Below are 18,108 nucleotides of genomic sequence, written 5' to 3' on the forward strand. Positions count from 1 at the left end.
ATTATGACACCATGTTAGGTTTTAAATAATTATTTAAATTAGTTGGTTTATTGTGTCTTTTCATTTCACACGTCCATCTTTCTTCTCATATGACCTCTCATATCTCTATGTTTTTGTATTCTCGATAACCTTCCATATTCTCGATAACCTTCCATGTATTTACAAAGGATAATTATTTAGTTTTTTTTCATATTTAGGACTTTATCTCTTCATCTGACTCATTTACTTCAACTTTATGAGAGACAGAGACTTTATCTCTTCCTCTTTAGAGACATGAGTCTTGTCTATTCAATTTGAAAGATTTTATCTCTAACCCTTCTTGAGAGACTTTGTCTATTTGTGTCTTTTCTAGAAATCCCTCTTCCTCTATAAATATAAAGGACATTGTACACACCAATTACCAATTACCAATTACAAAAGTTCACTTAAGTTATGGTGTGTAGTCATTTTGGTGAGGATTAAGCTATTGTTTTATTCTTATTTTGAATGTCTGAAATTAATTTTGTTTTGAGTGTTTTATCTTTAGTTTGAGCACAACGTTGAAGTACTCAAAAGAGTCTAGCAGTTGAGTGCACAACTGCTAGGAGTGCCATTGAGTTGTTTCATCTTTGAGGTTGATACGTAATTCACCCAGTTGCAATGGGGCATCTACTGTCTTACATATCCATGTCCAATCCAAGATCAAAAGAGCCTGCTGGAGATTGATATTGAGATCGAGCAGTTTCCCTACCCGAAGAACCTTGTAGAGCGAAGACGGAGCCAGTGCCAGCTGCATCCCTTACAGATCCGAAAGTCAAATCAAATTGATACCCAGCGTCAAATCCACCAAGGGTATAGACGAGAGCAAAGGAAGCACCCAAGCCACATCACAGCCAACAACATCCAAAGAGTTTTTTCGCAACTTCCTTTCATTTGGTTCCATATCCAGTGGTAGTCCCGACAAGAGGTCAAAATAAGGCTCTTGGCACCTTGGAAAGACCAAGCTCATATGACAAAGTCAGTGGTCTAAGAGCTTGTAGAGTCCTGTAAGATACGGGCATCTGAGGGTGTGACTACTGTTGGAGAGCACACAATTCACGATGGTACTCAGGAAAGAGTCACCCGCTTAGAGGCTCGAGTTGAGGTGTGAAGTTGCTTAGAGATCAGTGATGACTTAGGAATAAGAATGGATGCCTCTTAGAAGGCTATCCCAGACTTGGATAACGAATGTGGGTCAGGCAGCAACACGAAGAGTGCCCGTTGAGGTGCTCAAGGTCCATATCCAAAATCTTGTGGCTGAGTTCATTGTCCTAAAGAGGGCTGGGGCGACTACAATTAGGAGACTCTTTACTAGTGAGTCCCGGAGCCACGGTGCTACAATGACACCAAGGATGCCAAGGCAATTTGAATTCCTTTGGGACAATACTATTAAACTATAGAGCCTACCAGTATATAAGATAGGACTATCCCTATCTCTATCCTTTCTCCTAATGAGAAAGAGTCATTGAGGGAAAACAAACGTTTAAGTGATTGTACCCAAAAAACCACTAAGGCTATGTTTGGCAGCATAGGAAAGAAAAGAAAAGAAAAAATAAAGATTTTATAGGTATTTGATTGACAAGCAAAAGAAAAGAAAAGAAAATTTTTCTTGGTGATTGGTTGACATAATAAGAAAAGAAAAGAAAATTTAAATAGCTATGCATGATACTGAGTTTCGATTCATAATTCTGGATTTAGGTTCAAAAGCTCATTTGAAAACCAGAATTATGTGAAAAAAAAAAAGATAACTCCAAGACCCACATTAGAAACACTGCCAAATCTTTTTTCACTGTTAGGATTTTCACAAGATTTGATCATTTTTCTTTCATTCAATGCATATGGAAGTTTCCCATGACCTCACTTGAAGTGTTTAAATTTTGAGCACCATTCTCATCCCTAGGGAAGGGATTTTCTAAAACTGACTAAAATATATCATCAAAAAGGTTATCTCCCTGTTGACTCAAAGTTGTTGGTTTCCTTGATGATTCAGCCAGGAAACCTTTATCAGGAACACCAAAGGGAAGTGGGACTATCATGTTGTCCAAAGGGCTAGGCTGAGTCAGAGGAGGAAAGGTCCAAAACAGTCCTCAAGTTAGAATCAATTGTGAAGCTTCTCAATAGTTTCAAGTATGATATGCATGTGTAATTGAATTTATCAAAAAAGGTGCTAGCATGAGACTGGGAAAAACTGGACAGAGCTTGTGAAGGATCGAGGGAATCAGAAGTGGCTACTAACTGTTTAGGAAGGACTAGAAGCAGCCAAAATGGGAAAATCAGGGAGAGGTTCATATGGTATATTCGAAACAGTCCTAGGGCATGTATTGGTCACACTACACTAGAACACCCTCATTTTATTGCGCAAATTCTAGAGTTAGGATCCATACTGCACATGGAGTGGAAGAAGATAAAAAAAGAAGCATCTTCTAGGTATACTTTGTCCAAGTAATTCAAATGCAAGTACTAGTCTACCACTTATTGTATGGGTATATCCTTTTTAACTCATTGTACATTTCTGACAAATCAATTCAACATCAATAATTGTCGAGGAATGTAGAGATCATGGCTGGTAATTGGTCTCTGATGCCCATTCTCATTATAGATTCTACCCAATCCAAGGATATTTTGCTGAATCTAGGTCATTTATGCTGATTTGGATAAGCGTCGGCATTCTCATACCGATTTTGATCTCTTAATAAGTAACCCTATTAGTCCTTTGTGCCTAGAAAAACATTGTTCTTCATTGCACATGGCCCAACAAGCCCTGGCAATGAACTTAAGTTGCAATTAAATGTCCTTCCAATTTAATCTGACCACTCTTCCAAATTGAAATAAAACATGTTAGAATTCCACAACTCTCAACAGTTTTTATCTAAATACATCCGGAAAGAACCCAACAACCAGAAACATAGAATCAATTAAATAAATAGAAATACGCAAACACAATAGAAAAAATTTACTATTATACTGATCTGATCAATCTTAGAACTACCAGTAGTAAACAAGATAATTTAAAGTAAACCTCAATGCGGGGCATATGCATCCAATAAAACCATTCACTATATCAGCTTCTGTTGGACTGGTCATTTGAATAAAGTTGGATCAATATTAGGAGGCAATCATGAATGTTGTCTCTTCAGGTTTTCCATATGTATTTTCTAGAAACAGAATAAATACTCAAATAATAGCCAAATGTGGCGCCTTATAAAGTAAACAAATATGAAAACAAAACAGAAAACCCATTAGATTGGAAATTGAAGGGAATTTTGATTCACGGGTACAAGCTAGATACAACTATAACAGAAACTCTGCTCCAAAACTCTTCATTCAGACAAGGTCAAAGCTACAATACAAGAATATTCTTGTTATATACAGGTTTATCCAATAATGGGAATTGTAATATGAAAAACAGGGGAAATGAAGATTATACTATTCAAGTAGAAATAAGTCTTCCAAAATCTATTTACAAAATGATGCATAAACTAGACAAGATACTTACAAAATACACAATCTCTTCCCCTTACAAAACAAACAAAACATGATGAAGAAGGGAAACAAAGGGAAGAAATAGTAAAGATACTTAGGGTCTGTTTGATAACGGTTTGTTTCAGCTGTTTCTGTGGTTTTTTGTTTCAAAAAATGGAGACACGGGAACAAAAGTGTTTGGTAAACCGGTTTCGTTTCACCTATTTCTAGGAATAGAAATAGAATTTTTTTTTTATTTATGGTTCAAAAACCAATTTTGACGAAACAACCCAAACATGTTTTGTCGTTTCACGAACCATTTTCCACTCAAAAAACCCACCCATCCCCGATTAAAAATTGATTGCCCTCTTCAGAAAGACGCTGCCTTCGACATAAGAGACCACACTGCCTCTACTCCTCCTCTCACCTCCAATTGTATCCACAAATCGACGCTACCATCCATATCTGCAAAGATTCTTAGTGTGATTCCCCTCTCAGGAAGGCACAGGACGATCCATCTTCTCAAGTTACAGAACAACGTCATACATTCGCACTCCCGTGAAGGTGTACCACTGCAAGAGGTAAGGCAAAGACAGCTTTAAAATAGGACTTCAGGAGACCTATTTTACCTGCGATTGTTCAAAATCTATGCATTGTGCGACTGGATTTTCTTGGGAAGCATTTCAGCCGTTGGTGCCCTAGGTATGTTGCTGGGTTTTTTCAACTATTGATTCCCTACCCTGATAATCGTCGATTGCTATCTAGCAGGCCTCTCTTCTGGGTTTCTGAAGTCCCTCCCTGATTTAGGATTTTCCATGATCTACCCTTCCAGTAGATGTAGATGTAGTTCATCAGAGTCTCTCTCTCTCTAACACACTTCTTTACCCATTTATAGTTTGAGGATTCCATTCCGCTGGTCTCTTGTACCTTCGATTGTTCAAGGTAACTCAGTTGTGCGACTGGAATTAGTGGAAAGCCTTTTAAGATCGTTGGATACCCTATACATTTCTGAAGGTATGTGAAAGTAACTTGGTTCTTATTGAGGAAAAGAGCCACCACTAGTTATACGATTTTTGGCCATTCTTTGATTTAAAGATTCATGTATGTTTCACCACTTAAAATGCATTGTTCCTGCCTTCTGTTGTAATCTACTAAAGCCAAATATCTCAATAAGGAATTTGTTTCTGCCTTAGTTCCATTGACATGGCCGAGCCCTAAATGAGGAAACTGGGCTTGAGCTCAACTGAAAATGCAGTAAAAATTAGAGAGTATATGGATAATATTCAGTTGCTATGTATGAAGAAATTTGAACAGATTTCTTTCTCAGTTCACTTTCATTATGAATGCAATACCAGTATTGTGAGAAGAAAGTGGAACATTAATGGAGGAAGGTAAACGTGGTGATATTACTACTGGCACTGCAAATTCCTCCACCTTTGTTGTTGTTGGCTCCACCCTTCTATTATCTGTACAATCTCTTTATTCAAAGGCTTACTTGGTGAATCCCTAAACCCAATAGTACTGTAAAATGTCTTACTTAACCCTGCTAAACAATTCTTGGTAAAGAATTCCTTACTTTAAAGTTGGCTTTTTAGGGCCCGTATCAACCCCGAACATAACAATCCCATTACCACAATCCCCTACACTCTTTACCAATAGCAGCTACGATCAAAAACCAAAGGTGCACAGCCAAAGTATATTAGATCAAATCAAAACAGTACACATAGATGGTAGCTGAGGTAGCATTACATTAACAATGTACATAATAAGCCTCTCTTTATTCTGGTTTTCTCCTTCCAAAATTTTATTCTTTTGGAAGTTCTGATTGTTTCTCTAACAAAGGTGGAGGAATTTGGTTGACCAGTAGTTTTTGTACAACCAATAAAGATTTTAGATTGTGATACTCAGTAACCCATCTGTTGTCCATCAAGTTTGTTCTTTTTTTTCTTCATATTACATTTTTAAATATTATATAAAACCCATTTCATTGAAACAGGTAGAGTAAAAACTCTACCAGAGTAACAGACACCACTTGGATATCCTAACACCATTAACCCTCTGGGTTTTACCTATTATATCCAAGAAAAAAGTGTCATGTACCCACCAGAAAATTTCCTATTTGATGGAAGAGGGTTGCTCAATTGCTCATTAGATTTCATACCTATTTGGATACCATCTTGATATGTATAACTATTTGATGGAAGAGGGTTGCTAGCTTGCTGTGAGATTGCTTTTTTCCCAATCTTTACCTTATGGTGGACATGTACATGGATCATCGGCTCATTGAAAACTGTTTTCTTATTTATTTTTTTATCTTCCATCCACCCACTTCATTATGGCTCTTTTTTTATGCTTACTTCAAACTGTTTGCCACTATTACATCCATGGTTTCATTCTTAATTTCCATTTATTCTTTATTTTTGTGATTGTTGTGTTTTAATTGTTGCCAATATCTATTATTATATAGTAAATAAAAGGATAATGAAGTGTAAGGTACTATATATATGCATTGGTTTCATTCTCCAGCTCTCTGTCTCCCTGTACCTCAAAGTAATCTTTAACATCATTCTTTTGCTTAAAAAAAAAAGTAAGTTAATTTTTAACCTCCTACATTATTTAAGGATTGCATGTTTAGATGTGAACATAATGCATTGGATATATCTGCACATCCTTCTTTTTTCTTTTTCTTTTTTAAACACAACTTTTATTTATATCATTGATAGAAGTTATATTGATGCAAGTATGATCTTGTATGTTCATCAAGTTTGTTATTGTATAAGCACAATTTATGTGAATGCAACTAATGTACATATTTGGAATGTTTGCTAAATTACTTATGCATCTTCAGCGATATGAGATCTCTAAGAACCCCACCCCCAAAAGCAGTACTATTATATGGAATGAGGCTAAGGTTAGAGCATTCATCAACCATATGGTTGAGAATGTCCGGAAAGGTCAAAAGACCAATTCCACCTTCACAAAGGTGGGATGGGATAATATTAGGAAAGGGTTAGAACAAGAATTTAGTCGCCCGTTTGCGAGGGAGCAGCTGTGTAACAAAATGAACAAGTGACGAAGATGGTACAACAGCTTCAGGCGTTTGCTAGAAACGACGGGATTCGGATGGGATGCAAATTCAAGGACTACGACAGCGGAAGACTCTATGTGGGAATCTCTAATTAAGGTATTTATATTTTATTTGGTTTATAAATGTATGAAAATGTACTACTCATATTCATCATGTTGATTACTTATACAAACCTCTTTGGATTACAGGAAAACAAAGAATGGGCAAAATACAGGAGACATGGTCTACCATGGTGGCCAGAGTTGTTAGAGATATTCTCCGACTCCAATGCCTATGGGGATAGAGAGTTATCACATATTACAGCAATTACTCCTATGTCCACTAATGTTGTTGTTAATGATGAATTTCAGGACACTGAACCGGATGTAAGTGAAGGTTGTAGTGGCGAACCCGACAATTCAGCTCCTCCTCGGTGGCACATTGACAGGACTCCAACGGATCGTAGGAGGAAGAGTCAGACACGCACACTCACGAACTCTACACAGGACTTCAAGAAGTTTGTGAGATGAAGGATGGAGAAGGGAAATTCCTCTACCACTTCAGCCATTGTCCGACCTCCAGATCCAATGTATGACAGGCCACATAGTATTATGAGTTGTCAGAAGCTCCTTAACACTTTAGAAGAGCTTACATCGGATTTGTATGTGTTGGCTCAGCGTAAGATACATAATGATGCTAGTTCGTGCTTGTCATTCGTGGAAGTTGTTGTTTTATGGTTGTCCTTGTTGGCAACTCGGCCACGTGGCGGTGATGACGTGGCCAGTTTGGGTGACGTGGATGAAAATGATGACATGGCAGTATCCAGTGTCACCGATGAGATAACAGAGCAGCTTGGTATGCATGGAATGGTTTAATACATCATTAATAGGTGGTGCGGGTTTCTGGGTCAAAACTGGCAAAATTGGCCTATTTACGATCGAGGGAATTTTCGACAGTGAAAATGACATTTTTGGAAGATCGGTTCTTCATGAAAAAGATAGATTGTAATTTACCTAGTCCAGTGCATTTGATTTCGTCACATTCCGATACCGTATGAAGAAGTTACGGCATTTATGGCAGTCGAGGGCAGTTTCGGCATTGAAGATGAATTTTTTAAAGGAAGCGTTCTACATGTAACAATACGAAAAAAATACAATCTTTCCAACGGTTCTGATTTCATCGCATTCCGATTCTGTATGAGAAAGATACGTCATTGGAAAGGTGTAGGGGCATTTTGGTCTTTTTACATGGATGATTCAGATGATTGAGTCTTCTGAAAAGTCGTAGAGCATCCAGTTACGATTCCAACGCACTTCATTTCATCTCGATCGGATATCGTATGAAAATGTTATAAGTGTTTCCGTAAAGTCAGTTCGAAAATCCAAACCGAAAATCCATCAGTTGCTCTCGGTGTTGGGTGGATTTTTCGGAATTTATTTTTGAAATTCTAGGGGCTTTTCTGTAATTTAAATATTTTGAAGGTCTGAGTTGCAAGGGATCTTTAAGCACTGAAACATATGGAGCCAGGGGCTTGATTGTAATAAAGAGGAGTAAAGGAAGTGAAATGGATGGTCAAGATTCGACCACGTAGGCTTGATGCCCATCCAAAGGCTACTGAGATTTTGGTGTGATATGGACGAGATAGATGCTTACATATGGGATTTGATTGGTTAGATGCATAATTATTGATGCACTGGCGCTACACTATATCAAGGTATGTTATTGTGTTTCGCGCGTGTATAGAAGGTACAAAAAGGATTCCGATCTTAATGATCTCATGAAATCTGATTAAAGCCATCATGGAAGATTCGGATCCAACGGTCAATATGCATTTTCACTTTTGTGAATGGGAGACAAGCTCCCTTAAAATCAGGAAAAGCAACCAATCATAGATCGACAACACTTCTGACGATGTCAGCGCCTACGTCATGATGACGTCATCGAGATTCAAATCTAACGGTTTGGATCTATTGTCCGTTGGTTTAATCGGACGGCTTGGATTATAAGATCTTTTATATGAGATCTACGGTCAGATTTCGCCCCTGTTGCTCGCGCCGCCGGTGTAGCCTACGCCACCCGTACGAAGATTCCATTTCAGGCTATCTCATTGTTCCAACTTCAAAAGGTCATATCTCCCTCATTTTAAGTCGGATTTGGGTGAACCAAGTTGTAGCTTCTTCGTTTTTTCAAGCCCTACACCATGGAAATAAGAAAAATGGGTTTTGAGTGAAAGAAGGCTACGATTTTGGCAGGAGAAGCTTCCCCCTCTTTGTTGGTCCTTGAATGAACATACATTCTTGATGATAAATGTTCTTAGGCCATTAAATGAGGTAAAAGAGGTGGTTGAAGTGTGTTAATGGTACATTAACTCAAAGCCAAGGAAGAAGAGAAGAAAGCAAGGATGTGTTTGCTTTGAAGAGCAAGAAGCCAAGGAGAGAGAAGGTGTGAGCACCAAACTTGTCAGTACAAGTTTCCAGTCATCCCAGGCAATCGGTTGTGAGATTCTCTAACCTTGGATTTTATATTACATGTATGTATGTATGTTAGGGTTAGTTGTGGATGAGTGTATACATGTTAGGTTAGTTGTGGATGAACTGTAAGCATGCTAGCTAGTTGTGGATGCATATGCTAGGCAGAGCTTGACTGTAAGGCATTGATATAAGCCCAATTTAATTGTATTATTTATTGTGTGCTTAGTGGGTGCTAAGCACCGGGAGTGGGTGCTCCCGTGTAGTGGGTGCTACACATTGTATCGGCACTACGAGTGCCATCTCAGCTTCGGCTTGAGAAAATTGGGTGCGGGTGCTCCCGACTGTGGGTGCAGTCAAAAGTAGTGTATTGAGTAGGTACGAAGCCTTTACAGGCACTACTCCGGAGATGTAGGCAAATTGCCGAACCTCGTAAAAACCCTGTGTTGTGGGTGCTTATTGTTTGCATTTTATATTGAAGTGCGTGGAATGTGGAATGGGTGTGCACACTTGGAAGTGCTTATGAGAGGCTGAGTGTGCATACGACTGTGTGCAAATAGGGACAGGTATATCAGGTTTTTCTTGGCCAGACATCAAACAGGTTTTTGGGGATCGGAATTGGACTCACTGATTCACCCCCCTCTCAGTGACTGCCGGGTTACAACAGTTCCTTGGTAACCCATGTTAAGTGAACAGTTGACACAAAGATAGGAAGACAGGTATATCACAGTTTGCATGAGGCCCAACCCATGGCCAACTATTAACGAGTGACATAGCTACTCGATAAAGATCCTTAGAGTGGAAAAAACCACAAAAAAGGGGATAAAAATCCTCTGCAGTACCTAGATCGTGCAATACCCCCTGTAGATGTCGACACGTGGACAAAGAGGAATGAACGGTTTAGATTAATTCGTCATTGAAACAACCCCAAACCAGTGGCTGTCACTTAAACCGAACCGGTTCAGTTTTTGAATTAAAACATGAGATATTAAACCCTCTTCCCCCCCTCTCTCTCTCTCTCTCTCTCTCTCTCTCTCTCTCTCTCTCTCTCTCTCTCTCTCTCTCTCTCTCTCTCTCTCTCTACTCTCTCTGTTACGTCTCTCTCCCTCTCTGCCCTAACTCTCTCTTCCCCAAATCGCTCCTCACTCGAAGCAAAGCTTGCTGCTCACAAAGGTGCTCTACTCACTCGCTCGCTCAAGGCTCGTAAGGGTTGGGTTTGATTTCTCTCGCGCCGAAGCTCTATCTCTGGTGTCCTTTTTGATGTTCCCTTTTGTCAAACCAATCTTCTCCTGGAGGTCCCGGCCTTAGCTCCAACTTCTTATCCTCTTAAGCTCCAAATCTGACTTCATCTTTCTCACAACCACACTCACTTTCATTAGGAATCATATCACGAAAATGAGGATATACAACTCTTGGTTCCCAGAAGAAACCCCCATTTTCTCTTCCTAGGAAAAGAAACAAAAATTGAAGAAACCCATAAGGGAAAACCAAAAGTCCAATTCCAACTTTCACCTCGAGGTTTTGTTTGGTTGTAAGGGGAATGCAAATTTTTTATGTAAAGTGGAATTTTTTTCCCAGAAAAAAATAAATTTAGATGTTTGATTGCAAGGGAAATATGTTTTACATGTGAAAAAAATCTCACTTAACCATTAAGATTTCCCTTTTTATTTTCCCACCAAAATAGGAAGAAAAAAAAAACCCTACTCTCATGATCTCTTCCACTCTCGCGACTCTCGCCCTGCTCATGACTCTCAACAATCTCTCTTTTTCTCACGCGACTCAATTGGGTTTGTTTTGACCAAAAGACTTTGGATTTGACCCAAATGGAGCATTACTAACCTGTTGGGTTTGTTTTGACCAAAAGACTTTTGAAATGGACCTTTCACTCGTTATCACTTGTGATTTATTATGGTTTTATTTGTGATCATCTTGTATATTATTTTAAATATTTATTTATGTTGCATTCATTTGATATATAGAATGAAATGGTTTATTTTGGTTAGTGATAGAATATAGTATCTGATGACATTAGGTTTGATTTGGTACAGACCTTAAATGACTTGATTCACATAACCAATATAAATTTTGAGGAGCTAGGTGGGTTTTGGATTGAAAAGTACTCCCCCCCCCCCCCAGCCAATCTATTTTGAGGAGTTTGGTTGGATTATTAGTTTTTTTAAAATTTACATATATTTTACATCAATTTTACATCCAACCAAACAACTATGGTAAATTAATTTCTCTTAACTTCTATTGCAACCAAACGATTCAAAAGGGAAAAAAAATTCGCTTCACTTCCCTTCACTTCACTTCCCTTCCCATTTCCCCTTGCAACTAAATGCAGCCCAAGGAAATTGAAAGATGAGAAGGGAAAGTAAAAATTTTTGGTGGGAAAATGACAAAGAAAGCAAACACTAAAGTCACCAATCAGCTATAAGCATTCAGGAAAAACATCTAACAATCCAAATGAAAGCAGAAAAAGATAAAGATCAAAATCCCCAACAGATCATCAAAGCACAATTTCTCCAGCCTCTGACCCCAAACCAAAACAAAGACATAGAGAGAAAACCCAGAAACCAGTTTCATAGCTCAAAACAAAACTAACCTAGACAAGGAAAATCAGTAAAAAAGACAAGTGCTTGGTTTCTTATTTCTTTTGTTTTTATTTCAAGTTGCCTTGCTAAAATCCTGAAAATACAGACAAATCCTATCGAGTGGGAGAGGTTCAGAGACGACTACAGGAGTAGAGAGAGGGTCAGGAAGCGATTAAAAAGAGGGAAAAAAAGTGGAGAAACTCAAAAAGATTCCTTGGAGCGAGTGAGCAGAGCACCTTCGTGAGCAACAAGCTTCGCTTCGAATGCGGAGCGACTTGGGAATCTCTTTGTTTTGTAAGCAGGAAGCTTTGTGCAAGGATTGAAGGTGAGCAGCACCTTCGTGAGCAGTGAGCGGTGAGCAGTGAGCAAAGGGAAGAGAGTTAGGGCAGAGAGGGAGAGAGACGTAACAGAGAGAGAGAGAGAGAGAGAGAGAGAGAGAGAGAAGGGTATAATTTTCGGTTTGGTTTAAATGACAACCATTGGTTTGGGATTATTTCAATGAGGAACTAATCTAAACTGTCCATTCCTCTTTATCCACATGTTGACCTTTGCAGAGGATATTGCAAGGTATTGCAAGATCTAAGTATTCCAGAGAATTTTTATCCCAAAAAAGGGTTCATGGCCTGACGGAAATATTTCATTTTCATGTGCGATGCGAATCCTATGTTTGCTGATAAACTGTTCTTTGACGTATTTAAGCAATTTATACGGTAATGAAATTGCGTTTTTTTAAACTACGTATTAACTTGTTTACGACGTATTATACGCCTTAAAAACGCTGTTTAAAAAAAAAAACGAAACTCAAAATACCAAATCCACGGAAGTCCCCTTCTTCGTTTCTTCATTTTCTCTGGTTTTGGAACCCTAGCCCCTGTCACCTTCCCTCATCCACTTCTCCTTCTCCGTCTCCGTTCCCAGTCCACTGCAACGGCGGCCGGCGAGTCTACATCAAAGGTTATGGAGCTCCATGCTCCCTTCATCTTCTTTGTCTCCGTTACCAGTGGATTGCAGTGGCAGTTTATCTTTCCATCTAAAGGCATTGACACCCTGCCCCCTTCCTCTTCTCCGTTTCCCAGTGGACTACAGCGGCTGACGGCGAGTCTACATGTAAGGATATTGAGCCCCCTACGCCCTTCATCTTCTTCGTCTCAGTTCCTTGTCGATTCCAGCTGTGACTCTCTTCTCTGTGAGTATCTCTCTCTTCTTCCCTGGTTATCTTCATTAGGATGATGCTGGAAAGTGATTGGTCAAACTGGGAGAAATTGCTTGCAGAAATAGAATCTTTTACTTTACAAGAATGGCTTCTATTTTCTAAGAAATATCAAAGGGAACCGTATGAAATACAAGCTTGACTTATTATTATTATTATTTAATTGGTTAGAAATTGAACTCTACAACACTGAGTTAAGTTCCCAAATGATCCAATCCAGTTGTCCATAATAGAATCGTTCAGATGTTTAAGATTTTCTAAGGAGGACTTGATATGTTGCCACAGTGGCCATATTAAACACGTAAGGTATCATTGTCATACACGTTTTATTACGTCAAATTTTTTAAAAATATTATTGCCGTATGATCTGTTTAATCACCGTACCTATTTGTACCTATTTTATTGCCACTCCTGATTCCTGAACCTTACCAACTATGATCATTATAGCTCAGAATATCACTTGCTAATTTTCAGAATGGATTCTGTTATGGAGCAGTATACTGGAGCTACTCTGAAGGTGAAAGCCGTCCTCCTTGGTTTCAAAAACCCAAAATAAATAAAAACCCTTCCTCAAGAGCTGAAAATTTCCTCGAGGTCTAATTTTAGGTTAAATCATATTCAAAGGTGATTCTAGCTGTAAGAACCAGAATTCTTCCTAAATTTCCCATTTTTTAATAATATCTTCTCTCCTTTAACATTGTGTCCTTGTTCTACAACATCAGGCAGCTTAGCAAACAGGAAGGCACTCTAGCAATGGTAGAACAGAGGAAATATTTATTACTCTTGTCATTTCAAATATACATGCTAAGTATCTTTTTCACTTTGTTTTTAGAGGATTCTTACCATTATATTTTTGTAAAGCTCTATTTGTTTCAATGTAAAATGCTCAGAAGTAAAATAAAGTAGGAAAATTAATTTTAGTTCCCCTACACTATTTTACAGATTATGGACATAAAATTGCGTGTCATACTGTAACACTTCATGTACTTTCATTTTAATTCTATGAACAAACTCTGTAATTAGACATTTATTTATTTATTTTCTTAAACTTCATCCATTTTACATTGAAGTAAAATGAGCCTAAGAAAAAGTATCCGAAAATTCCTAATAACATTGATGTCATGCGTGAGCAAAAAGAGCAATCCAATGCAAAGCAAAAAGAGCAACCCAATGCACGAGGCTCCTGCTACTGCAGGGTCTGGAAGGGGCAAATGTACATTGATGTCATGCATGAAAGAACAAAAACCGAAGCTTGCTGTGATTGAGTGGAGTGTGGCTCCCCATCATTCTTTTCCATAATTGTCATCTTTTATCTTCTCTTTCTTGACAGTCTTCTTATAAATGCTAATTTCTTTTGCTGCATCTCTCTTCATAACATAAAATAGTGCTAAGGTTTTTTTTTTTTTTTTTTTTTTATTACTGTAGTACTTTATTTTTACCTTGTGTAGAAGGATTAATGGATTTTTACTCTGACCTTGTGTAGAAGGATTAGTGGATTTTTATTCTTAACTTGTATAGAAGGAATATATGCAGTGCATATATTTTCACATATATGCACTGCATCTACCCATCAACATTTTGATGGAAAACTTCAGCCATTTTTTGGAGTGATCGACAATTCACAATTCAACAGTGCCGTTGAAAAATCAAGAGTCTTGCTAAGGTAACCATTTAAAAATATACCACTTCGTCACTATCGTAAGTTTTCTTTTCTTCTCTCCTGCTCTTTTATGATTACTACCAGACCTTTCTGTTAGAAGGGAGAGAAAGCATAAGGTATTGCCATGCCCATGCTAGATATTAATAGATACACCGTACTGGAAATTGATTTATGAAAGCTCCGGCAAGCATAGCCTGATGATGGATTGAAATATTAATTTGGTAGCAGCTAGAGATGGCCGCCGCAGATTCAGAAGCTGTTAGAAAAAGGTACCGGCGGGACTTAAATATGGCTTTTTTTTGGGTGAGTGGGAAAGAACCAAAAGTCTCCTACTGGACTGACATCCTGAAAACTCCTCTTTGGCTGCAGTTATTCCATCTGTTCTTCAAATTGCAGTTATAAGTGGGCATTTGCATATGGTTGAAAAGTTGGTGGAGCTGATGATTTCTAACACCACCACAGATGAATTAATCAGATTCCATTTTGACGACAACTACAGAGGAGCTTCCTAGAACTCCCCTTTACCAAGAAGCAATTTATGGATACACCAAGATTGTGGAGGTCCTAGTGAAAAAGAATATACATTCTTTGCAAATCCCAGACCGGATGTGGCATTTGTTGATGACTTCTCATTCGTTTCCATTGGGCCTTGTGCACTTGTTGAGCCACATTCCTATTTCTAATTGCTTCAGATTCACAGATATTGCTATCGATCTGCTTGACCACTGCCCACAGTTAGCTATTGCTTTTGATTTCGCTGGTGGGACGATAATTCGAGCTTTGGCAACAAGCCCAAGTGCATTTCCAAGTAGACGAGGACTATACAGTTCATGGTGGCAACAGTGGATCTACTCATGTTAAGTAAGTTTTTTCTCTTTTATTATCATTTATAAAAATAAAAATAACATTAAACATAAAATCTTATTGTAACCAAGGTTGGTCATGTGGTGAAAGTTGGCTATTAATTTTATTTTTTTTGGTGCAAACATAGTTATATAGACTACCAGAAGGAAGAGAGAGAGAGACCATGTGATAGTTAAAAGAGTTGCCACAACCATCTCCCCAGAAACTATTGTTTGAGGAATCAAATTGGATCGATTGATTGGTATTGGCCTTGACCAATCTTGATTCTTGGTCGATACTAACATACCGTATCAATTGTATCAGATAAAGGGTAAATCAGTAATTTTCTTTTAAAATGAACCTAGGGATATTTCTGTCCAATCCCGAGCAATCCAAAGCATGACCAGATCGAATCGCCACCTTCCAATAAAACGATCTCAATCCTATGGCCAACTGAGTATTGAATCTTTTTCAAACAATTCAAATATTGAACATGACTCACTTATCTTGGTTAACATTACCTATAACCTGAAATGAGAAAGAGTTGACGATATCCATGTTTGACTCACAGGTGCCCCAGTCTACAATGAAAGAGATATACCCAGTCTTGATGTGGGTGATAGAAAATGGGATCACTTTACCATTGAAGGTCTCTCTCTCTCTCTCTCTCTCTCTATAGCATGCAATTAGATTATTTGGGTTTTTAAATTTTATTATCATCCCTCAAAATTTATCTCTTATATGTTATATTATATGTTGCAGCTAGTTGCTGGTTATATGGAGTAGTTTGGAATGGACTCAATCTATTATGTAAGGGATCTGCTTTTGCCTCTTACACAAAGGAATTTCCGGTACAAATATTTTTGTTTCCAGAAACATTTTGATTCTTTGAAGGCCCCGAGTCCCTAGACACATTTTCCTAGCTAGTTTCTTATAATAGTTTTGATATTTGGAACCTAATTGCTTATGTTTTCTAGTTTTTACCTTCACTATTTGGGTCTTAATTTTCTTTTCATGATTCTATCTTAGTCCCAGGTATCAGAAGCATTCACAATAAGAAGAGAGTTCATGTCCAAGCCTTTAAAGTACTCAAATGCATTTGTTCCCAAATTTCAAGTTTGGATGAACCAGAAGAACTTCTAGCAGTTCAAGTGTATGAAAGCCTTTTCACTGCTACCAAGTTAGGGATTGTTGAGATTGTTAATGAGCTTATAAAGATAAATCCCAACTTATTACTCGTTCCAGATAAGCAAAATCGAAATGTATTTTTAGTTTCAATTCTATATCGACAAGAAAAAATCTTCAATCTCATCTGCGGAGTCGAGGGACAATTGGCTTTGCTTTCACCTTTAACAGATAATGACAGGAACACCATATTACATTTACCAGGAAAATCTCCTCCTTCCTCTAATGAAGAGGATAAGTTGCCAGGTGCTGCTTTGCAAATGCAACAGGAGGTGCAATGGTTTAAGGTAAAATTCATCTTTCGCTTTCTATCTATCTCATAGCTGACAGTGAAGTCAATCTTATCTCACCTTAGAAGTTGGCAATCTTACTAAATCACGTTAATCTCATCTTACTGTAGAAGTAGGCAATCTTACCAAACCACGTAAACCTTTATTTTCTACACAAATAACGTTTTTTTGTTTTTTTTTTGTTTTTGTTTTTATATATATATATATATATAAACATTTGTACCGTCACAGTGAGGTGGAGAAAATAGTACCGTCATTTGCTAGAGAATTTCCCAACTTAGAGGGCTTCAATCCTCGCGAGGTGTTTATAGAGGAGCACAGAGAATTAGTAAAAGAAGGAGAGAAATGGATGAAGAATGCAGCGAATTCATGTATGGTTGTTGCAGCACTAATTGCAACCTTCACATTTGCAACAACCTTTGCTGCTCTAGGAGGATTTAATCAAGAGTCAGACTTTCCTATATTCCTGATGAGACTTTAAGTTATTTTTTCTTTTTATAGTATCAGATTCATTATCACTCTTCTCTTCCTCCACTTCAGTGTTGATGTTTCTATCCATCTACACATCGCATTATGTAGAAGAAGATTTTCTCGAGTTGTTGCCGAAGCGATTGATCATTGGTCTCTCTACCCTCTTCTTCTCTATAGTGACAATGATGGTGGCCTTTTGGGCAACCATGTTCCTTATCCTCAGTAAACACTATAAGTGGGTTTCCATTCCCATCACTTTGGTTGCTGGTGTCCCAGTTACATTGTTTGTTCTGTTGCAATTTCCCCTGTTTCTTGACATGGTTCATTCTACATATGGTCTTGGATTATTCAATAGACCCAAAAAATAAGACCTTGGAATACTAGTTTGTGCACTTTGTTCTATCATTGTAGATCTCAAATAATCACAATAAAATGGGTAAAGTAGACACTTTGGAATGGATAGAACATTGTTGAGGCATTATATCCGGTGGTGGTCTTTTTGGTTTTTGTAGTAAATTTTGTCAGATGTTGTTTCACGCACTTTCTTTCACCACACTGCAAATTCTTCTCCAAATCCGAAGCACGCGTCGGATGAGAACTCTTCTATGGACGACATCACCACAACTATTGAAGAAGACCCACACCCTCTACCTCCTCAGATCCCTATATCGTGGCCTTCCGATGGGAAGATAACTAGCTATATTGGATCCAGAACCTCATTGCCACCTTCCAGTGGTTGTCCTGGAACCTTGCCCCTTCCTATTTCCCCTCCATCTTGTTGGTCTCAATCTAATTTCCGTTATGTTTGACTGTAAGGGAAATTTAAAGTCTACTTTAAAA

General features: G+C 38.1%; 1 long non-coding RNA gene and 1 pseudogene across 1 annotated transcript; both read left to right on the top strand.

The window, feature by feature from the left end:
- Window positions 1–3,859: 3,859 nt before the first annotated feature.
- LOC122077554 lies at window positions 3,860–7,255 on the top strand. Its single transcript, XR_006139823.1, has 3 exons — window positions 3,860–4,182; window positions 4,376–6,664; window positions 6,757–7,255. It is a non-coding gene; the product is annotated as an uncharacterized LOC122077554 (long non-coding RNA).
- A 5,146-nt stretch (window positions 7,256–12,401) lies between these two features.
- The window catches only part of LOC122077316, a 17,498-nt pseudogene continuing 11,791 nt past the window's right edge, over window positions 12,402–18,108 (top strand).

Source organism: Macadamia integrifolia, chromosome 4, assembly GCF_013358625.1.
Source record: "Macadamia integrifolia cultivar HAES 741 chromosome 4, SCU_Mint_v3, whole genome shotgun sequence".
Lineage (NCBI taxonomy): Eukaryota > Viridiplantae > Streptophyta > Magnoliopsida > Proteales > Proteaceae > Macadamia > Macadamia integrifolia.